The sequence below is a fragment of the Silene latifolia genome, chromosome 11 (genome assembly GCF_048544455.1).
Source record: "Silene latifolia isolate original U9 population chromosome 11, ASM4854445v1, whole genome shotgun sequence".
Taxonomy (NCBI): domain Eukaryota; kingdom Viridiplantae; phylum Streptophyta; class Magnoliopsida; order Caryophyllales; family Caryophyllaceae; genus Silene; species Silene latifolia.
In genome coordinates, this window is record NC_133536.1 from 157,581,853 (window position 1) to 157,604,253 (window position 22,401).

Sequence of the window (22,401 nt, forward strand, 5' to 3'; positions counted from 1 at the left end):
AGCAACAATAATCCCATGGTTCTGATTTTGCTGAGTTCAAGAACTTGTTGCTGAAGGAGTCACAAGCAAGAGAGGCCGGGATGAAGCTACTAGAGAGCCAAATTGCTCAATTGGCTAGTAAGAGTACCACTCGAGCTCCGGGACACTTACCAACTCAAACCGACCAAAAGAAGACCCTAAACGCCATCACGCTGAGGAGTGGGTCCACCCTGGAGGGGCCTGCCATGGTCGAGGACGCTGTTGAAAAGAATGAGGCATATACGAGTCAAAAGAAAGCTGTAACGAATAATTCAAAGAAAAAGGCGTCTACCAGGTATATCAGTCGATCGACTGATACACCCGATCGATCGAATGATACGCGGGTTACAGCAGCTTCTGGAACTGTACACCTCGGTCGATCGACTGAGGATAGTGGTCGATCGACCAAGATCACTGCTGATAGCGAGATTTTTCGTCCTCCGATGCCCGATAACTTGAGGGACCATTTGTTTCGGGGCACGACAACTCCGAAAGTGTTAGGGCCAGACCCGAGTGCTGATGGGTCCGCCCCGGTTCAGAAGTTTGACCCAATGTCGGTCAATGGCTCACATTTGAGACGGTCTGAGAAGGGTTCAAGCTTCAACAAAGAGAAAGCAGTGGACTTCCAGCCTAAGTCCACGGATGCCGGCATGCGCAACTTAGAGGAGAGGGCTAAGGTACTTATTACAGCCCCATATCCGGAGAGACTAGTGCCGACAAAGGAACAGGTATCTTTCAGTAAATTTGAGAAAGTTATTCGTAGCCTGAATGTACAAGTACCCTTCCTTGAGTTAGTTAATCAAGTGCCAACCTACACTAAATTCATGAAACAACTCTTGTCTAAGAAAAAGTCACTTGAACATGTTCATACTGTCGCATTAACTAAAGAGTCATGCTCTTACTTGTCTTACACTGCACCTCACAAGCTAGAGGACTCGGGTAGCTTTTCTGTTCCTTGCAATATAGGTACTTTCTCTATTGAGAAGGCATTATGTGACTTAGGAGCTAGTATAAGCGTCATGCCTTTGAGTCTAGCTAGGAAGCTCAAATTGACTAGGTTCGCGATGATGATATGACAAGATCGAGATGGTGACCGATCTGCGGTCCAACCAGTCGGAGTCTTGGAGGACATCCCTGTCCAAATAGGGAAGTTTTTCTTCCCCGTCGACTTCGTGGTACTTGACATGCCTGAGGATGCCCATATTCCCATTATTTTGGGTAGGCCATTTCTGCACACTGCTGGTGCAGTCATAAATGTCGGTCTAGGAACCCTGACTTTTAAAGTGGGCAAGCATTCTATCGTTTTTGCCCAGCCATCTAAGAAAAAGGACCCCATGTGGCCTGTGACTTGTAATACGGTTTTTGACAAGAAATCGTACTTTGTGCTTCCTTATTTACCTATCTCTATTCCTGTTGTAACCCCTCCGCCCCAGATTGGGAGCAAATTGGAGGAAGATTTGTCTATTTCTGATATTGCAGGAGCTGGTTTGGGGAAGGAAGAACAGCAAGTTGCTCCAACTGTAAAGAGGCCGATCATTCAAAGAGGAGGTCTTGGTTGCCTTAGCTATGGAATTGATGAGGAAGTTGATGACGAACCGGTCAAGGCACGGAAGTCCGACTTGGACTTTGATGAGCAAGAAGAGGTCATTGACTGGGGAGATGATGAAAGTGATGATCCGTTGAGCCATACGGACGTGGAAGCTAAGAAGGGTGCAGCTGCTAAGATAAGCACCGTTGAGGCTACCTCTAGTAGCCAGAAGCCGACGAAGTGGGCCATTCCGTGGCCGTTCTTGATCAACTACTAGTTGATCACATGTTTTCCAAACATTTTATTTACTTTTGTTAGACACTTTTTATTGCTTTTGTGTGCGCGAAACTTCGCATTTTATTTTGCTTGCTTAGGATTTTATACGTTTGAGACTTTGCTTTGGGTTCTTGCGTAATTTTGGGCGCGTATTATTGTGCACTTGCAGGTTTTTAGACCTCATTAGCTCAAGTAATTGAGCAAATACGAAGAAATAAGAGTACAAAGAAGTATTTTTCGATCGATCGATCGGCTACATTGGTCGATCGACCGAGTTGCACTTTCCGGAGCTACTGTTTCGACACATTGGTCGATCGATTGTCGTTCTTAGTCGATCGACCAAGGACGCCTTCTTTGTACCTATTCACGACCTCTCCCCTGCTGTGTTTGGTCGATATGCGGACTTAAGGGAGTTTTCTACTCCACTTTATTTTCCGTCCAATTATTTATTTCTTCTAATTTTCTCATTTGTGCACATATTTACCGCTTCAAAATTGTCTTCTCGATTTTATGCATGGGTTTTATTTGTCTTTCAGGTACTTATTAGTAGCAAGATCTGCTCTTTGAAACCTCCTAGCTCACGCTGGTTTGGGGAGGTTTCCTTTGCTGCGTTTAAAGTCTTGTAAGTTCCCGATTTCCACTTCATGTCATTTTTATTTATTTTCCCGCAAATTCCCATTTCTCTTTTCTTCATTACATGATTTTGCACAATGGGGACATTGTGCGATTTGGTTTGGGGAAGGGTTTTGCGTCGCATATCATTTGCTTGCATTCACGTTTACATTTTGTTTTGCATTGTTTATTTCATTCTTATACTCAAAAAAATTCTCAAAAAAATTGAAAAATTTCAAAAAATTTCAATAAAATGCACGTTTATTTTAGCATATAGGTCGAGTCGGAACGGTAGTATTTCATGGATGATATTGCATTTTGCACCTGTTTTGCCTGAGCCTTGCTTGATTAACATGTTATTAGTAGAATCGTATAAATGCATACCTACGAGTTTTCGTTAATTATTTGCTGGACTTAAGACTTGACTTTGAAAATTGGCAAGCTACATCATATTTCTGAGATTTAGAGCCTATAACTGGTGACATCTATGACCAGTTTATTTAGGAATGTGAGTAGTACTCCTTATGAGGCATGTCACATAAATGTGCATAAATATGAACTTAATCTGCTTAATACCTGTACGCATTCGGTCTGTGGTTAGTTGACACATGTGGTAGAGGTTTCCCCTTATTCGTTTTGCCCATAAGCTCCACACTGCAAAAAATATCCTTTTTGTCCTATTTACTACATCCTACACTTAGCCTGCCTTGGTCAAGCTAGTAGTCTGTGTTCTTGGGATTGTTACTTAGTTTTTGGTAGCATATGCTCATGTTTGAGATATTGTTGGAAAGATGAAAAGGAGGAAAGGAAGAAATAGAAAAGAAAAAAAAGGATGAAAAAAAATGATTCGAAAAGAAAAAAAAAAGTTCTGTACTGTTCATGCGGTCAATCGACTGCTAATTCAGGTCGATCGACTGAGGTTCGAGAGAAAGAAAAGAAATCAATTCGCATAATTCAATCCTTATCTTTTGGCGATTTTTGCTCCCATGTTTTATTCTTATCTTTTGGGGAGTTAGTTGATTACTTTTATACCTGGAGATTGTGAGATTTGTGCTTGCTATAGCACCGTTTCATTTGTTTTTTTAGCAAGAAGAAGGATGTTGCCATATGGTTCCGTTTTGGTACTAGCTTGATCACCTGTACCTCCACTTTCCCATAAATGTTTTGCCTCTTCTTACCCATACCTCACATATCCACATATATACCTCGGCATGTGTCATGGTCTCTTGTTGGTTGGAATGCGTATGTACGGTTGTAGAGATTGCTTTCATATTAGACTGCAGGCATGTTCTTATAGGTCGTAGTTAGGTGAGAGTCTTTACAAAATAAATTCTTTCTATCTTCTTATATATTCACCTGTGCTTATGAGTGATTTGAGCAACCCGTGAGAGTCCAATTTGATAAGTCTTTACAGTTGACGGTTCAGCAGTATCTAACGACTTCATAACTCGTTTGCATGATTCACATTACTAATTGATTGTTGGTTGTGTATTAAAATTGCTTAGGCTTTACATGTTGTAATTCGCTATGAGATTGAACTCGTTCCATTAGGTCATTAGATGGAGTCTAGTTCTTGCTTGGGGACAAGCAAGGGTTTGGTTTGGGGAAGTTTGATGCGTGTCTTTTATATGATGTTTTACATCCCATTTTACACGCATTTCAGAGCTCATTCATGTAGTTTATGCTGCCATTTCCCCTATTTCCGTCTACTTTCGTATTTTTGTACATTATTGCAGAAATGTGAAGAATCCAGCGGAAATCGAGCTAAATCCGTCCCTGAGTATCCTGCATTGCATATGACGTGAAGTATTCACCCGAGGAACGAGCTTGGTGCGCGTTTCAAGGCCCAAAAGACAAGTCCACGAGATTATAGAAGTCAAGTAGCAGCTCAAGCAGTCGATCGACCACTACCATCAGTCGATCGACCAACCATCGGGTTCCGAAGCTCTTTCATTGCTATTCGATCGATCGACCATCCTAGCGAGCGATCGACCAAACTGCTATTCCATACGAGAATTAAAAGACCGTGAATCTTGAAGCCCAAAGTTATGTTAGGTTTAGGAAATAAAGTTACGTTAGTTGCTATATAACGTAACCTAGAAACATCAGTTTTGACATCAAGTTTTTACATTAAGTTTTACATACGGTTCTTAGAAATAATGAGGGTTTGGAATATTGTTTAGCATTGGAATTTTCGCTCTTGTTCTTAATCATTCTTCTGCTATTCTCGGTATTCTTCTGCCCTATTTCAATTCACTTCTATTTCGTTATTAGTATAGAATTGCTAGTTAGATTCCCGAAACCATTTTATTGTTGCATGTTAATTGTTTGTCTTACCGCTCTAATTATGAATTCAGTACTTTTATGCCCTAGTTTTATTGTTGTTATCACCTTCAGCATGAGTAGCTAAATTAATTAAGCTAGGATGTAGGGCGAATTATAGCGTAGGCGGCGTAGTATTGTTTTGGACTGAATTCGCGTGTCAGTCGATCGACCGCCATACCTGGTCGATCGACTGACCACGTGAGGTTACCTTTCGTTTTAATTGATTTTAATGTTGTATTTAACGAATCGAATGCATGCGACCAGTTAGATGCTTAATTTATAACTGACCCATTAGATCGAAATATAGGGACAGTTGTTAGACCACTAATTAAAATGACTAAACTGTGCTGAGATCGAAAGATAGATAGGTATAGTTTAGACCGTTAGTCACTTTTCAGGACGAGAGTCAGTATTGGTGATATTAGGGACTTATAGCGAGATCGGAAGATGCTATCTGTTAAGAGTGGACCGAGAGGACCTCTTGTTTTCCCGCCTCACTTGTGTTTGATTCCGACCGACTTAGTATGCTGCCGCCGAAGCTGTAATGAACCGACCATCCTAGTACCCCTTCTTTATCTGTTTAATCCGTCTTTTTTAGTTTATTGTCTTTTTTTTTTACTCTTAGCTATAGACCAATTCAACTCAACCCATACACTCGTTACCTTAGACTAGAATTAGACAGCTAGAAATTATGTCTGCCTCCTTGTGGTTCGACCCTGTTACCACTAGCCTAGGTTAGTCTTAATAGGAAATTATAAATCATATTTTTGGTACTCACAACGACGGGTATCAGCGGCCATGCTAGTACCTAAACAAAACCATATGACAACATCCATTTCCAACTCACTTATTGGATTAAACACATGCGCCCTTCATTTGGCACAAAACTCACCAAACCGAGCTGAAAATACTCCTCAATAAATGTAAATAAAGCATAGGAGTGAAACCGTCTACAAACAACATCTTTTCCTTTCACGGTTTCTTTCTTTCAACATTTTTCTTTCTTTTTTTTCCGAATTTTTTCGACTTCTTTTTTTTTCACTTTTCTTTTTTTTTCACTTTTTTTTTTTTCATTTTCCAATTCTTTTCTTTTCATCCTCCTTCTTTCGTTTCTACCAACTCCAAATAACATAATACATACCAAACTTGGCACAATAAATTATATACCGCAAAAGCATACATTATACTAGCTTGACAAGGCAGGCTAAATTTGGATGTAGCTATGGGTCAATAGGCAAATTTGGCTAATGTGGAGTTCAATGGGTAAAAATGAAATAAAGGGGAAATTATAAGCACCTCCCTGCATGTGACACCAACCACTAACCCGAATGTATGCAGGCAAAAAGCAATTGAATTTCATAAATGTGTGAATTAATGATACATGATATGGAAGGAGTAACTACTCACAATCCTACATGAAACCGGTCACAAATGACACCAGTTATATGAGCTCTAATCCTTAGAAATTATAAGTAGGTTGCCAAAATTCAGGTCAAGTCTATAATCCAGCAAATATATTAACGAAAACTCGTAGGTATGCATATGTGATTCTACTAATAACATGTCAATTAGCAAGGCTTAGGCGTAAACAGATGAAAATGCAATGTCATCATTGAAATACTACCGTTCCGACTCGACCTATATGCTAAAATAAACGTGCAATTTTTTGAATTTTTGAAAATTTTCAATTTTTTTTGAATTTTTGTATAAATAAGAGAAATGAAATAACAAATGCAAACTGAAGTGCAATAAACGTGAAACAGAAATGTAATAAAACATGTGACTGCAATGCAAAACCATTCCCCAAACCAAATCACACAATGTCCTAATTGTGCAAAATCGTGTAATGAAATAAAAGGGAAACGGGAATTTGCGATAAATTATCTACATAAGACGTGAAGTTTAAACTCGGAAACTCACAAGACTTTAAGCGCAGAAGGTAACCTCCCCAAACCAGCGTGAGCTAGGAGGTTTCAGTAGCCAGCAGTGCTACCATAGGTACCTGAAAAGAAACAAAAGTACCGCGCGTAATTCGGAGAAGCAATTTTCGAAACGCAAAATTTATGTGCAAAATAAGAAAACGGAAGAAAACGGAAATGAATCGGAGAATAAAGTGGAGAAAAGACTCCATTAACTCCGCAAATTGACCAAACACAGCAGGGGAATGGTCGAAAACAGGTACAACAGTGGGAAGAGGTCGATCGACCACACCAGTCAGTCGATCGACTAGGGTGACAGGAACAGAAGCTCTTGTAGCTGCAGTGGTCAGTCGATCGACCACATAGGCCAGTCGATCGACTGAGATACCTGCTGTAAGTTTCTGATTTCTTCAAATTAGCTCAATAAACTGAGCTAACATGGCCTATGAACCTGCAAATACACATAATAACGCGCCCAAAATTACGCTAAACCCAAAGTAACAGTCTAAAGTCTTTAAATCCTAATCAAACTTATTAAAGCGAAGTCTCGCGCACACAAAAGCAATAAATAGTCTAACAAAAGCTATAAAATGTCTAAAACTTATGAAATAAAAAGTTTTGATCCGCGAAAAATGCAGAAAATCTCTGACCATGGCTTCTGACTATATGAAGTGCCCTCCGCAATGCTAATTTTAGAAACTGTACTCCACTCCACTTCTTCATCTAGAATACTCAATGGGTCATCAACGGCTCTAGCGGCTTCCCAAGCTCTTGGATCGTCCGGCTCATCAAACTCCAAGTCATAATCCGACACTTTCCTCGGCTCTTCCTTCCCCAAACCAGTTCCTGCAACAGTCAAAACAGAAGAGTTTTCCTCCATCGTGCTCCCAATCTGGGGCGGAGGTGTTAGAGAAAGGATAAGCACAGGGGTAAGAAGTGGAGTATCATCAAATTTGCTCGACAAATTAGCAGCTTGATTAGCCACTAAAATTGCCAACTGATTTTCAAAATTCTTATCAGATTCAATCCTAGCTTCTTCCATTTTTATAACTTGAACCAAGAGAGTTTGAACTACCTTTCTCAATTCCGCAGTTTCATTTGTAGCATTCTCCAGATTTTCGAACCTGGCATTAATGGAAGCTTCTAGTGCCGCAATAGCATTCATTTCAATGCTTGGTTTTCGCGAATTCCCACGCGAACTTCCCATCTTATCAAGAGTACTCAAGCCTTCCTCCTGAAATGATTCTTCTAAAAGTCTTTGTCTAGCGCAAGGTGACCTGCGTATAAGAAGAAACTACAAGAAGAAGATAAGGACTGCCTCAAGGAACGGATGTTCCTTGAGACCAAAATAAACTAAAATAAAACAATTAAAACTAGCGCTGCCTCCCCGGCAACGGCGCCAAAATTTGATACCTCAAACTGAATCATAGTCACGTTATATATAAGATACCACGCAACTCTTATTTACTAAAAACCTAATTACATATATGCTTATTTGTCTCGTTGTAATTCTGCACGTCAGGGTCGTGGAGTGGTCGATCGACCACTGGGACCGATCGATCGACCAAAGGTGTTGTACAGTAATGCGTTCTGACGAATTCTACAGCGCGCACCGATTTTAAAACAGCTCTCATTTCTTCGTTACTTGGTCAAACCAGGTGTTCTACACGGTGTTGGAAAGATAAGAGGATAAGCTTTCACCTCCAATTGGAATAACTCGATTATCTGCTATAGAACTTGAGATATAGCCATCTGAAGCAGCCTGCAGTAAACTGTTCAGTATTCTGACAGTCTATAGACCATGTAGGTCAGTCTATAGACCACTGTAGCTGGTAATCCGCTTCTAAAACTCTCGCAAAAATATCTTTCAGGCCTTGAAATGCGCACCAAGTTTGCTTCCCGAGTCTTTACTCCACGTCAAATGCAATGCTAAGTACTTAGGGACGGATTCGGCTCGATTTCCGCTGGATTCCTCACATTTTTGCAATATTATACAAAGACACGAAAGTAGACGGAAATAGGGAAAATAGTAGCATAAACTACATATTTGAGCTCTAAAATGCGTGTAAAAAAGGGTGTAAAACATCATATAAATGACATGCATCACTCGACTCGAATGTACGACGAAAGTGCCCTCTAGGAGGAAAACGAATAGGATTGATTAAAGTAGATTGATGTGGAGTTGGTCAAATTTGTCGGTCATGCAAAACGAGGCTGGTACTGAGAAATATCCGAGCTTACGTGGTCGAAAGTTCAAGCACGTAGACGCCAAAAATTAAGAACGTGGTCTAGAATGCAAAGGGAGAAGCGAAGGGCGGACACTCGCGTGAGAAATATGTGACACCGAAGGTCTCTATTTATACTAATCACACGACGTAAATTAGGGTTTTCGGAGAAACTTTGGAAGTGAATCTCGAAAAGATATGAAAAATATGCAGAAAAGGACCGAGGAAGAGGCGCAGCAAGCACTGCGTCTCTTGGAAGAGGCGCAGCACCTGCTGCGTCTTTTCCTCAGTGGTTTCCTCCTGTGAAAGAAAGATTTCCGTGTTTCTATTATGGAATAGCGGATTAATCTTATTTCCTTAATATTTTATATGATAATTTCGGGATATATTTTACCAAAGATTAAAGGATTGGAAAATATATGGAATATAAATATCCGGAACATTCCAGAACATTCTGACTCGGCATAATACACGGTTATTAGAAAATGAAGACGGTTTTTGACCCGGACTCCAACTGTACTCTAATTACTGTCAAAACGACCGTATCGGCACGTAGATGACGACTATGAGGTAGACACAAGTGTTTGAGCGATCACTTGACGATAAACTTACGAACTGTCATAAATCGTTCCGTGTACCAAATATGCGGCCCAATCATCACCGGGTGTTTTGCGGGAGGTGCAGAAATGAGGTATCTACAGAGCTCCCACTTTGACTGAGGCTTGGACAAGGCAAAAGTTAAAGTATAGCCATCAGGTCAATCGAAGATTACAACCTGACGACTATGGCGACGCGAGGTGGCTCAAGGAGTCTGAGCCAAGGACCTGTCGTCGGGAACATTTTAGAGTCTGTCGATTATCGGAGAGGGTCGTTTAAAGTCCATTAGACTACGTAAGGAAGCTTGCCAGCCATAAGATGAGACCATACCTGAGATTTCTTTCTCGAGATGCTTCTGGAGGTGCATAGGAGCTAAGGTTAAGCGTAGGAGCTAAGGTTAAGACCTAAAAGATATATAAGGATTGTGCTAGGGTGTGGGAACTTCTGGAGAATGACATCTTTGTTGAACTCGGTGAGGAAACAAAAATGTCAAGGGTAGCAGGACGTAGGCGGGAACTGTTGGGGGAAATCTACTTGGGTCGGTTTCAAGCGAACTCTGGCAAAAACTTGAGGTTTGAATCTCCATGTCTCGAGAAGAAAAATCGGTTGTCATGAACTCTCGCTGGGGGATTACTGAGGTTGAATCTCCATGTCTCGAGAAGAAGAGTGAACTCTGGCTGGGGGATTATTGTGGTTGAATCTCCATGTCTCGAGAAGAACACTCGGGTGTTGTGAACTCTCGTTGGGGGATTATTGTGGTGGAATCTCCATGTCTCGAGAAGAACAATCGGCTGTCATGAACTCTCGCTGGGGGATTGTTGAGGTGTGTCGAAACACTGTCAAATAAAATCCGCTCGTTGTTGCAAGCGAAGTCTTGATAAAGTACTGCTTCTGATACTTACCTGCATGGTTAGTAGCCACACAAGAATGCAATCTAATATATGCACGTAAGAAATTATCACATGGACATCGAATGAGGAAACACATAGGCTTTGCAAAAGTCGTTTCTTTTTAAAAGTCGTTTAAAACTTGTTCAAAGAAATTTGTCGTTTGTAATGCGTTATGGATATTCAATGGGCTTTAGACATAGGACTTGACATGACATAGATCTACTAGGACGCGAAGCGAAATGTAGACTTAGGTTTGACTGACGCGACACTAACTTAGATTTGACGCGCCAGGGATGACTTTGACAGACTTTGTTTAAGTATGCGCAACCCCTAGCCAAGTGTGGGTGATAATGCGTATCAGTTCCAAAGGTATAAGAATTGCAGGAATGATGAAGGCATGTAAAGACAAGGCATTAGCCATGGATCATCTGTCTACTAGGACTTCTTTCACCACCGTTTGCTGTAAAAGAGACCCCTCTTGAGGCATGATGACTTGGAGAATTGATCTAAGATCTTTGTCATTGTCCGAACCGAGTACTAGCTAGACTTGGAGGAATAAAGGAAGGGTGGCATCTTGGAAGAGAAGCCCCCAGGATGAGAAGATGACTCTGGACTTTGGTAAAAAAGAGGCTGGGCGACAATAAGGAGCTCCCAGTATAGAGGTGTTGGTTGTGGAAGGGATGTTAATTGAGGCTGGAAGGTTGAAATAGAGGTTGAAAGTTGATGGTTGAGGTGGTTGATAATTGAGATTGAAAGTTGGAAGTGGGGATGGTTGTGTCCTTGAGGACTGCCTACGTATTCACGTGAAGTGAAATCAAACCAGATCATAGTTCTGAGGTTTGGTTAATTTTGTTTGGGTGTTATGGTTGTATCCTTCTTGTGTAAGAAAAGACTGCCTACGTATCCACCTGAAAAGGTGAAATCAAACCATGCTCGTAGTTCAAGTGTGTGCCTAAGCTATGTTGTTAGGACCTTAAAGTGCAGGGGTCACAAGGGTAATATTACTTTGGTGACTCGAAGAATCGATTTGAGATAACTCCCTCTGATCATATACCAAAGAGGTATAATTAAGTTTGTAAAAAAAAAATTCCTTGTCATGTGAGCACACTTAGTGGACCCTAAGGATGATATGGGTATGTCCTGTTCTAGGTAGCAAAGTATTTGAAGACTCCGTGTCTGGGTCAAGGTGAAACTGGATTGGATATTTGGAATATGGGGCTCGGAAATAAGAGCCTTTGATGAACAAATCTTTGGAGCTTGATTTTGTGAAGTTAAGGCTTGAAGGGATTATGGCTTGTAATATTGCTTGAAAATGGAGTCTCTTGGCTTGATGTAGCCTGAGCACATAAAGGTAGGTTAAAATGACGAGCTTGAGAGGATTCTCAAAATTCCTAACTATCTCCCTGGTAACGGTCTCGAGAAGGACTTTGGGTGTGTGATGTGTGAAAGGCTAAGTGGGTTGCTAGCTAACCATCTTTATTTATGTCTTGATTCTATATAGACTTCATCATTATTCCGCTCAATATTGTTCTTGATTCAGACTCAGATTCTTGGTCTAGAATATATCTCGGATTTTTGCTCAAATTCTTGATTCGGTTTTTGAGGATGACTTTAACTTTGGATATTGACTTGCTTGATTGAACCTCTTCTTTTGACTCTTTTGTGTTAGATTATGGGCATAATTGTGGCCTTGGATATTGACCTTAGTTTCTCTTGATTGAGCCTTTTGTCTTTGATCATGGCTCGTATCGTCTTGGATGGACTTGGGTCAGACTAACACCTTTTGATGTGAAACGGGTTGGTCTTTTAGTAACATGGGTTGTTTATTGTGGGGAATAGGCTTGCCTTCCGTCATGTATTGTTAACAAGGTAGACGGTCTGGATTCGTCCTAGAATCTCTTGAGATAGGCTCGTCCTAAACTGAGGTTATAGCAAGGTTTCTATTGCTAGACATGGAATAGGTAAGAAAAGAACACGGAGTTTCAGGTCCTCTACAACTTGGAATGGAACATCATTTAAGTGCACTCACATCGACTTGGAACGTGTGGTTGTTGTTCGTTTTAAAAAATGCCTCAAATCAATTCTTGTTGTCACGGGAAATGGTAAAGAAAGAGATAGGATAGAATATGTGGAGTGAAATTTGTATTTTTATTGAAATGGATAATGAATGTATTTAACATAGACTCGAGAAGACATGTGACTCATGGGACAGCCCCCAGGTTGTCACTAGGAATGAAAATGGACACGAAGAAAGATACTAGAACAATTGGGGAAAGAAAGCCTAAGACTCGGACTCGGACCCGAACTTTGACTCGATCTTAGATCTATACTCGTAATCATCGGCCCATGCTTGAACATTTTCTCTTCCAGCAACTGGCTTCGACATCCGGCATTGAGCATTCATCCATTTAAACACCTCGTCCTCATCATTGGGAATACTAGAAGGGTAAAGGCCCAAGAGACCTTCCTGTCTTTGAAGAGTAAGACACCCATGAGGGTCATTCTGTTCTCTTAACGGATCGAGGGTCGATAAAGATATCTTGTCGTGATCGAGCATATAGTGGATGGTATATTTGAGTTTGGAGCATTCGTCAGTGTCGTGTCCATTACCCCTATAGAATAAGCAATATTGAGAACCGTCCCAGAAGCGACCTCTCCTCTCGTACTTAGGGTCTGGGGTTGGACCGATTGGTTGGATCTGTCCTTTGGCAAAGAGTCTTTTAAAGGCTACCTTATAAGGCATGCCTAAATTGGAGTATGACCTTGAATGTCGAGTTCCTCTTTCTGGTGAAGGTTCTATAACTTTACGTCGGTAATGTAGATTGTTTGATTGTTGGGGGTAGATGTGGACGGTGAGCCTTTTTGAATGCCTTCTGGTCGGACTATGTCTTTCGGTTACTTGTCGTTAGGAGCACCTAGACCAAAACACAATTTATAACTTCACAAACAACTCTACAATTAGTATAGAGGCAAGTAAAGGTCGGATCCCAAGGGACGGGAATTGAGATGAGATTTCTATTGTAACTAGAGGTGTCTTAAGGAGTGTCACAATTGGGGTTTGATGTAGAAGGTCACTAAACTAAATAGCAATGAAAGTAAACAAGCAAGATGAATTAAAAGGGATGTAAAAAATTGATAAAAGGCACTAGGGTGTCATGGGGTCATAGGGGATTCATGGGAATTGATCATACAAACATATTCTCAAGTTATAAGCAAGCAATTATTGTTGTGATGGATCAAGTTGGTTTATATCTTACAATCCTAGGAAAGTTTGGGTCCCGGAGCAGAATCGATTAGATTGTACAACACCTACAAGTTGACTTAATCTTCCCTACTCAACAATATGCATGGTCTAATGAGACTCGGGTTGGTTTATTTCTTACAAGTCTCATTGAAAAGATAGGTGATGGGTAAAAAAATGCAAGGATTCATAGGCTCACACTTCATCAAACATAACATGTGCATAAGTTGAGATCACAACAAGCAAGCAAATAAACTATGAAAGCATATTAATTTAAGCATGAATCATTCCCCGTGTTGGTTTCCCCTAATTACCCATTAACCCTAGCTAAGGAAACTACTCACTCATTATCATGTTGAACATGCTAGCAAGGTTGTCAATCATACCAACAAAGTGAAACATGATGAATAAATGAAAATGATTAACAATAATTAAAGAGGGATTAAGAGAATTATACCTACTAATGATTCCAATAATAAAGCAAAGAAGAAAAGAAGTACTTGATGCTTGATTGAAAGGTTGTGAATCTCCCAAAAATAACCCAAATAATATTCAATTACCGATAATAAAGGATGAACAAGAGAGAGATTAAGGAAATAAAACTTGTATTAAGACTTGATTAAATGTTGATTACAAGATTAAAGAGAGATTTGATTGATATTAACTACACTAAAGATTGCTAAGAAGAACATGCTCTTCTAATTAGACTAATGGGGTATTTATAGTGGGGATTAGGTGTATGAATTAGGGTTAACTAAGGGCTTAAATGACGATTAAGTCTCTTGTTGAGGAAACGCCTGTCTTTTTGGAAAGACTCCGGTCTCTAGGGAGACTCCGGTCTCTAGAAAAAGATGCGCATCCTTCCTTGAAGCTTGAAGAAGACGAAATGGGTCTGCCTGGGAATCCGGGCGTCTTGGGCACGGGACGGGCGGATTTGGTGGTTTCTGCCCGGGCGTCTTGGGGTGAAGACGGGCGTCTTCTAGGGCTTTTGCCCAGGCGCCTTGGTGGTTAAGACGCACGGATTGTGGAGTGAAGACGGGCATCTTCTAGATAATCCACACGGATTCCTGTGCAGTCTCGTTCCTTCTTTTTTTCTTCCTTTTTCTTCATAAGATCCTTGGGGATTTACTCGAGGATGCAAGGATCTTTTCTCATCATTGCCCATCTACTATAGTATGTACAAAGGCCTTCTAATCTTGTCTCTCCTTGATGCTTGGTCATTGAATTCAATCAATTTTGCCTCATTTTGCCATGAAAATGCAAGGTTTGCACTCCTTTCCTACCAAGGGATCAAAACCTCAAAGAATATGCAAAACAAAGAACTAAAGACAATAAATGACCCAAATATGCACTAAAAAGCATGGGAACAAGGCTAATTCGGGGACTAAATATGCTCTAATTATGGTCACATCAAATATCCCCAAACCGAACCTTTGCTCGTCCCGAGTAAAGAGGTGACAAAGACTAGGACCATTATTTAAACTAACCTAATAACATAGCCGATATGAGACAATTAACGGGTCTCACTCCGCCCCTTCAACTCACAACAAGACAACCATGAGCTAGGATGCCTTCTTGCAAGGCAAGGTGGGTCTTTCCAAAATGGCGACACATCCAATCATTAAGCACACAAAATAAAATAGTGGATGCATCTACAAAAGAATAGCCACTTTCCTCATCTAAGTGGCGGAAATTATCTACAAGGGAAGCAATTCAAGGGTACACACTCCTTCATAGATGCAATTTCTTCAAACTACGAAGCCTAGAAGGATACCAATAAATCACCTCCAAGTTGTGTCAAGCTAGGGTACCTTTGTCCTCAATCGTTAAATGATTTTGTCAAGAGTAGACTCCCTATGGTGTTAGAAACACTGGAGGATCGCGGAATTCCCCCTCTTGCCTAGACAAGAAGAAGGGTCGTCCCTTCTCTACCATGCACAAAAATGGATACGATGGATAAAGGGATAAATAGATATTTTAGTTTCACTTTGGGAGTTTGCTTTTGTTTTTGTTTTTCTCCCCAATTTCTTGTGGCATTTGACGTTTGAGAACACTTACTTGCCATTTCTTTTTGATTTTTGGCATTTCAATACTTGACATCTTTCAACTTTTCTTTTTGAACATTTTCAAAGTCACCCCATATGTAGTGAGGGTGCCTTATATTTGAAGCTTTAGGAGTTCTATTTTTGCTCTTCTTTTCATTTGATGCATTTTGCAAACTTTCTTTCACTTTTCATTTCATTGAACTCAAATTGATTTCTTTTTGTGCCCATTCCCTTTGATGACAAAAAATGTGGTAGAACATGGATGATGGATGCATGGTTTCAAGGGTCACCTTGGAATAAACGGTAGCCAAGGAGTTATCACACCACAAGGTACTCTTGACTAGGCCTTAATCCATGGGTCAAAGGATACTAGCATGACACATCCTAGGGTGTTTTACAAGTATTCTAACGAGCAAAGTCTTAAGAAGAAGAAGCATCTACTAGGGCCTATATACACTTGTCAAGCTTCCCAAGTAGACGGTTTCGCAAAATTTTTCTAACATGCAACTACATGCCATGATGCAACTAGCATATAAACATCTTAATGCATATGCTTCTACCAACTAGTATGCCAAATAATCTAAATGCAAGTCCTAAGTTCACATTGTTATACCGCATCAATCAAAATAAAGCCACATAGTCATTAACATAAAGAGGAAAAAGGAGATTGGAAAGATCATACCATGCGGTCTTCAATATCCTCATGTCTCGGATGTGGCGTAGTCGATCAATGTGAACAAGGATAAAACAAACAAAATATATACAACAATATATACATGACTACACTACAAAGGAAATGAACTTGTTTTTGGTTTTTCCAATTTTTCCAATTTTTATGGTTTTTTGAAATTTTTCAATTTTTTTGGATTTTCGAATAAAAGTTAAGTTAGAATTCCCCATCCCCACACTAATATGGACATTGTCCTCAATGGCCAAAATGATGGGAAATCATGCAAGCATGATGCATGAATTCTACACTAAATGCAAGCTACACTAATCTACACTACATGATGCATGGGTTTTTGTTTATGACATAGAGCGTAATTTAGATTACCTCCCGTTGCGTATGCATGTACTTCCCCAAACTGAGTTAGACATTATTTCTAATGTCCTAAAGTTGGGGGTAGTTCATGCACACAAGATGCAATGCATGAAATTAAATTTGTCATTTTGGATTTTCAAAAGTGGGAACAATGAAATAAGAACACCTCAATGGGGCCGAGGTGTTAGTCCTCTATGTTGCTCGGACTACTCCAACCATGATCAAGATAAAGTAAATAAAACAAAGAAAGAAGTAGACAAACCTCAAGAGGGTAGGAGCCTCCAAAGCTTGCTAGTCTTCCATCATATCATCATTATCATCATCTTCCTCAATAGAAGTGGACTCATCATCACTTCCTTTTTCACTTCCTTGTTTACTTTCTTCATCATCCTCTTCTTCTTCATCACTAGCCTCTTCCTCAATGTTATCACCAACAACCTCATGACCGACAACCTCATCGTCACCCGGAATCTCACCCCTAGATGCACTTGGAAAGAAGACTTCCCTATCCGCCCAACTAGGCAAAGGACATGAAGGATCAAGTAGTCCTTGCCTAGCTAAATGAAGGAGGGGTGGATATTGGGCTAAGTAAGCATCTTCCCAATCCTTAAAAGCTTGTTTGTGCATCTCTTGCATAAGTAGAGTCATATAATCTTTGCTTGCTTCAACACCTTCGGGTTTGAACTCTTGATACTTTAAAGGATAGGGTGGTGTGACAATGGAGGAGGAGGGCGTTTCAATTTCACCCCTTTGTTGTCGAATGATGTATTCGGCTTCTTTTGAGAGGGGAAGAAGATAGTTGGTCCGATGGACACTCAAACGACATATCTTGGAAGGCAAAGTAAAAGATCTAGTCTCATTGGTGAGCCACCCATACTTGGTGTCAAGAGGGTTATGAGTGACCCACTTGTACTTGTTAATCATAGCATCTATGTCAATGAGATGACCCCCCTTTTTCGCCACATACTTGCTATCCTTGTTGAAATTCGGATCAAAGTACTTAGCTAAAAGAGTGACTAGACCTCCATTCACAATAACGGTGGTGTCTTGCTTCCCACAATCAACATTTAGAAATCTTTCCACCAAAAGCCTTAGAGAATTGTAAGGCGTGGTGAATTCCCTTCCAATATTTAAGGCCGACTCAAGAGAAACACAATCGAGCTTGGTAAAGTGGTTGGTGTCTTTTCTTGCAATGATGGTATTCCCGATGACCTTGTGCCACACTCTAATGCCTGGATGGTGGAATAATAAAGCGCGACTAGCATGATAGTTCTCAAATTTTCTTCCGGAAATCGCCTCCCAAAGAGGAGCGGGGTCATACTTTACGGGATTCTTGAAATAACTAGGTGAATCACTAAGACCCAATGCTTTACCCAATTCATCAAAGGTGATGCGCCTACTCACATTATCAAGGTGGAACTCGATGTTTTCTCTAGTCTCTACCTTAGTAACTTTCAAAGAACTCAAGAATTCTAAGGTAAGGGAGGGGTATGTCAATTCTTTTGTAGCAAACAATTTTTCCAACCCCATCGCTTCAAAGAAGGCTTTAGTTTGTTCAAGGACACCCAACTTGTTCAAGGCATCTTCAGAAATAAACTTGGTGGATAGAAAGGATTTTCTAGCATACTTGGCAAATGTTTCCCTATGGGAGTTAGAAATGAAAATTACCTCCGGATAGTTCGAAAGTTGAGCAATTTCCGGAGTTGTTGATGTTGTTGCTTCCAAGGGAGGTTGTTGTTGTTGCACTTCCAAGTTTGAACTAGCTACCACCATAGCCAATGAGGCTTTCTTTGCTTGAAGACTCTTTTGTCTTGTTGAGAGTGCCTTTGCCTTAGGTGCCTTTGTTGCTCCTTTTGTCCTTGCCATTGATGATTGAACCAAGAAAAGAGTGAAAATCTTCAATTTCCAAGTATACCCAAATCGATTTTAAGATGAAAGGCTTTGCCTTTATAAATTCAAAAATCGACTCAAAGGTTGAAGATTTTGGTGCTTGGTTTGATTTTTGTTGAAAGAGGAGTGATTAATTGTTGTTAAAAGGAAGTTTTGATTTGATTTTGTTGAATTTTTTTGAGGAAATCTTGTTTTGGTGATGGAGAGGATGAGGGTTTTGAGTTTTGGGGTTTATGGGTAGTGTTTTGAAAGAAGGAATGAAAAAATGAATGGGGGATGGGGTATTTTAAATACCAGAAAAATATTGGATTGCAGGGGAAGACGGGCGGCTTTCCTTCGGGACGCTCGGATTCTGCCTGTTTTGGCTTGGGAATTCTCGCCTAAAGACGGGCGTCTTTTAGCAAAGACGCTCGGATTTATCAACTGCGGGACGGGCGTCTTCTGCTGAAGACGGGCGGATTCTCTTCCAGTGAGATTTCTTGTTTTTCCCAGCCAAAAAGACGGGCGTCTTTCCTTCCAGGACGGGCGTCTTTCTGAAGACGGGCGGATTCTATTGTAGGACGCTCGGATTTATCAACAGTCCCAAAATTTTAAATTATCAGCTCAGATGGACGGGCGAATTATGAACAAGACGCCCGGATTGCCCGAGGACGGGCGGATTCCCTAGAAAACGCTCGGGTTCTCTCTGTTTTACCCAGATTCAGTTCCATCCGTGTACTTGCATATACCGTGTCATTTTTCATTATTCAAATCCCATGTTCTTCATTGTAGGGGCAATACTAAGGCATGAATAGCGTAGGCAATTGCTATCCCCACACTAAGCTAAAGCACTACACATCAATTAAATCATTAGTCCCTCCCTCACTTCTCTCAAAAATGATAATTATCTTGATCAAAGTATAAAAATCCAAAAATGACAAAAAATGCACTGTAAGAATTAAAATACGAGTTAGGGAGTTAGAAATATTTACAAATGGTGGTTTAGGGAGCACTCCACCAAACTCTCATCCTTAGTGAGATGTCATGGGGGCATGTCCAAGGTGTTGTTGATGTTGCTCAACATCTTGAAGAAGTAATCAAAAGCTTGTTCATTATCATGATAAATATCTTCAATAGATCTTTGCCCTTGTTGTCGGTCTTGATCGATAGCATTACCAATATAGGGATTGAAAATCCCTTTAAATTCATCGTCCCAAAGACCACAAACTTCATCTACTTGATCACTAAAGATCTCTTGAGTTGATGGAGGTAACTCTCCCACTTTCTTGTCTTGGCCAATGAGGCCATCCTCTTCATTGCTTGACTTTGGTGAGCTTTTCAAGCTCTCTTTGTTACAATTCACTTGCTCTTTGAATGGAGCATCTTCAATTTTCTTCTTCCATTGGAATTCCGACTTCTTCCTATCATCCTTCCGGCTATAATGATCAACCATAAAACATGGTTCATGCAAACGGGGAGCTCTCATGGTCTTGTCAAGATTGAAAGTTATGCTCTCATCTCCCACTTCTAGAGTGAGTTCTCCATGCTTCACATCAATCACCGCACCTGCGGTGTGTAAGAAAGATCTTCCTAGAATGATTGGAATGTTGGAATCTTCTTCCATGTCAACAATGACAAAGTCCACCGGGATGAAAAATTTCCCAACTCTTACGGGAACATCTTCCCATATCCTTAATGGTGTCTTCGTCGATCTATCGACCATTTGGAGTGTGATATTGGTGCATTTAAGCTCTCCCATCCCCAACCTTTTACTCACCGAGTACGGCATAACACTCACACTAGCCCCTAGATCACATAAAGCTTTGTTGATCGTGGTGTCGCCAATGGTACACGGTATTGAGAAGCTTCCCGGATCTTTGAGTTTTGGAGGTGAACTCCCTTGAAGTATTGCACTACTCACCTTAGTGAAGGCGATAGTCTCAAGCTTCCGGATTGACTTCTTCTTTGTGAGGATGTCTTTCATGTATTTCGCATAGGCCGGCACGTGATTGATTAATTCCGTGAAAGGAATTGATACTTCCAAATTCTTCACAATTTCCATAAATTTTCCAAGTTGGTCATCAAATTTGGGCTTGGCTTGACGACTTGGAAAAGGAAGTCTAATCACAATGGCTCCTTCTCCATGACCTTGTCTTCATTTTTCTTTGAAATTTCTTCTTTTGATGGTTCTCCATCCTTGGAGTTTTGCACAATTTCTTCTTTGTCACTAGCTTCCACAACTTCATCCTCAACTTGCTTCTTCGGTGCTTCATACCTTGTACCACTCCTCAAGTGAATGGCACTAACCGTTTCATGTCTTGGGGGGATTACTTTGAGGTGGTAATTGCCCCTTTTGTCTTTGTGAGCTTGAAGATGCTAGTTGAGTCAATTGGGTTTCCAACATTTTGGTGTGAGCTAGGACGTTGTTGATGGTGATTTCCTTTGCTTGACTATCCTTTTGCATTTGAGTGAAAATTTCTTGTTGATTCTTTTGCATTTGGAGTACCGCTTTTTGAACATCAAAACCTTGGTAATTTTGTTGATTGTATGGAGTTTGATTTTGGTAACCTTGGTTTTGGTTGTAAAAGGGTCTTTGATTTTGGTTTCTCATGGGAGGTGGGGCGTATGTTGATTGAGGGTTTTGAACATTTTGGCTTTTGTATGAGAGATTTGGATGGAATTTGGTGTTTTCATTGTAATAGTTGGAATAAGGGGTACTACTCTTGTATGCTTGGAAAGCATTCACTTGTTCATTTGTTCCCCTACATTCACCTTGGTCATGTCCCAAACTTCCACAATTCTCACATATCCCACTTGGGATTGATGAAGATGCCGTCATGGCATTAACATGATGCTTTGGTGATTTTGAGGCTTCTTAAAGTCTAGCCATAGCTTTTTCAAACTTCAAATTGATGGTATCAATGTGAGCACTAAGTTGAGCACCTAATTAAGTAATGGAGTCCACTTCATGCTTTCCCCCTCTAGTAGCCTTGCGAGGTCTACTATATTGTGAGTTATGGACCGCCATTTCCTCAATTTTGTTCCAAGTTTGATTGTCATCAACTTCGGTGAACATTCCATTTGATCCCATGTTGAGAATGTTCCTTGAATCTTCATAAAGACCGTTCCAAAATTGTTGTACCAAGAACCACTCGCTATGTCCATGGTGAGGACATGAGCGACAAATTCCCTTAAACCGCTCCCAAGCTTCATACAAAGATTCTTCATCCCTTTGCTTAAAGCCCGTGATTTGGGCTCTTAGCATGTTAGTCTTTTCAGGTGGATAGAACTTTTTGTAGAAAGCTAGAGCCAACTTCTTCCAAAAATCAATTCCAAGAGTAGCCTTATGAAAGCCTTTCAACCACTGTTTCGCGGTGCCAATTAGAGAAAAAGGAAATGAGACCCATCGAATTTGGTCTTGAGTTACACCGGTTTGATAAATCGCATCACAATAGTCACAAAAAGTCTCCATATGAGAGTGAGGGTCTTCACTAGGCATCCCCCCAAATTGGCTTCTTTCGACTAATTGGATAAATGCGGATTTGGCAATAAAATTTCCGGTTAGATGTTGTGGTGTGGGAGTACCATTGGGTAGGTTCTCCTCGGTGGGTACGGAATGTGATGAAAACTTAGGCATTGTGGGTTGATTTTGTGTTGGATTTTGTGTTGGGTTCTCCTCACCTTCTCTTGCAAAAGGGTTGATGAACTCAACAGTATTTGGTTGAATATCTACAACCTCACCAATACCTCTCAAAGTTCTCCTAGCAAGTCTTCTATTGGTTGTCAAAGTCCTTTCAATTTCGTGATCAAAAGG

General features: G+C 40.5%; 1 non-coding gene across 1 annotated transcript; it reads left to right on the top strand.

The window, feature by feature from the left end:
• Positions 1-21,744: 21,744 nt before the first annotated feature.
• LOC141615617 (small nucleolar RNA R71) lies at positions 21,745-21,852 on the top strand. The gene has a single exon (XR_012530029.1). It is a non-coding gene; the product is annotated as a small nucleolar RNA R71 (small nucleolar RNA).
• The last annotated feature ends 549 nt before the right edge of the window (positions 21,853-22,401 follow it).